Raw genomic sequence first — 2183 nt, 5'->3', positions numbered from 1 at the left:
ATTGTAATTTAGATTTTACAAAATTTTTTTTTCCTCCTGTATAATTGCGACTTTGTTAGTTATTCCCATTTGAACCGCCACTCTTAAATATGCATCGAAAATGTTATTAAAATATCAAAATTTCAAATTTTTCGTCAAACCACACAAATTTATAGTTATGTGAATAGAAATGTTCCAAATATTTTGTCCAATTAAAAAATTTCTTAAATTTTTTACGTATAACAACATGACAATGATAATTTCTGTAAATTTGACAAGGTTTCCTGCTATGTATGGGGTTATAAATTTACAGCTAAATAAGGAAAAATGCTTGAAATATTTTTTCCTATTTGTTAAACTTTTAAAATGTTGTTAAGTATAAAAAACATAGCATCACACTTTTTGTTAATTTTACAAAGTTCCGTAATATCTATGCGTTTGCAAATTATTATCAGATGCAGGAAATTATTTAAAAGATTTTAAAACCAATTTTAAAACCAATTTTAAAACTTTTTCAATTTTTTCGATTCGTATATGACTCAACTGTATATTTTTTCACAACATTTTTAAAGACAAAAGTATTTACCGTCCTACTAAAAAGGCTGCAAATCTTTAATTATCAAGTATCGCACCTCTACAATGGTTGAAAATCTGAAAAATTGTCAAAAATTGTTTTAAAAAACGTTGAGGTTAATGTTAATTTTTTGTTTGAAATTCATTTAGAATAGGTGTGCAGAATATCATAATGTTACGATTTTTAATATGATCTAGACCTCCAAGTGGGTTGCAAAAATACAATTGATTGTTTTTGCAACATATTTTATCAGACCTCAAAATTAGAAAACTTCAAAAAAAGTTTTAATTACTTGAGATTACAGAATATTCTTGAACATACTAATTATTATTCAAATAAATTAGTAGTACTAAACATATAAAAAATCATTTCTTACATTTTTCCCTAAAGTCCGTGAATTTAAATAGTAAATCGAACCATTTTTATTTATTTTTTAATTTTATTTCCATGCTTAGGAATTCAATGAATATCTAACATATTAATATTTTGAATAAAATTTCTTTTCTTGACATTAGTGAAAATATTAAAAAGAAGTTTGATATAATTAAGTATAATAATAGCACTTTTAAGTTTATTTTACAAATGAAAATGCATTCTCACATAATTTTATGATAAAATCTGAAGAAAAATCATTAAGAATTCTGATTTTTTATCTAATAATTAAATTTTAAAAAGTCAGTGGAAATAAGAAACTGTTGATTTCAAGGGCTTAAAATTGTCCAATATCATCTTTTACATACCAATACGAACATCAAATTCTATTTTGAAATAGAAAATAATCCAGTGTATGAGTAAGGCGTACCTGAAACACAACAAATTATACAACTTAGTATTTAGTGCAATAATAACTTTTTTACACATTTAACATAAAATTAAGTTTAAATTAATTATATATCCAATAATCTTATTTACTACCTGTTCAGGGTGTCTACTCCAATTCTTGAAAAATTCCCTGAAAATTTGAAGTTTGTTTTTATCTAATCTAAACTAATCTAATCGCGTTAATTTAATTCTTATTCTTCTCTTGGTAGATGCAAGTGTCGCCAGTGTACAGCACAATAGATGGCACGGACATGTGTAACTTATGGGTTAAAGTTTACCCATAAGTGGCACATGCTTGTCTCTAATTATTGCTTGAAAATGTAACTAATTATATTTTAATATAATCTAGGATATTTACCTGCGATTGTAAAATTTTCTAAAATGTTATCCAATAATGTTTAATCGACTGCAAGTTTTTTCCGAAAAAAAAAACATTAAACTAGAAATACATATTGTCTTTGGAGGTTATGTATTTCTTCTGATTTCTACATGTTTCTTTTAAATAAACATTATCATGTGGAAACGCGTTATCTAACAACATCAGAAAAAAAACACTTTTACTGGTATTAGCCATTAAAGAATATTTATTTATAAACAAATTTTAGGTAGAAAAAAATTTCCAAGTGAAGAGAATTTTTTTCATTCATTTTTACGCTTTATTTCGATTAATATTATTCTTATAAATGCATCCAATATGGACAAGGGAGAAGTAAGGGAAGGGAGGGGAGGGGAGAAGTAGGAAAAGTATGGGAGTGGGATTAGGAGAAGTAGAGGATGGAGAAATGAGGGAAGTGATGAGATTGGAAGT

This window comes from Belonocnema kinseyi, chromosome 10, assembly GCF_010883055.1.
Source record: "Belonocnema kinseyi isolate 2016_QV_RU_SX_M_011 chromosome 10, B_treatae_v1, whole genome shotgun sequence".
In the NCBI taxonomy this organism is placed as follows: Eukaryota; Metazoa; Arthropoda; class Insecta; order Hymenoptera; family Cynipidae; genus Belonocnema; species Belonocnema kinseyi.
Note: the sequence above shows the minus strand (reverse complement) of the source record.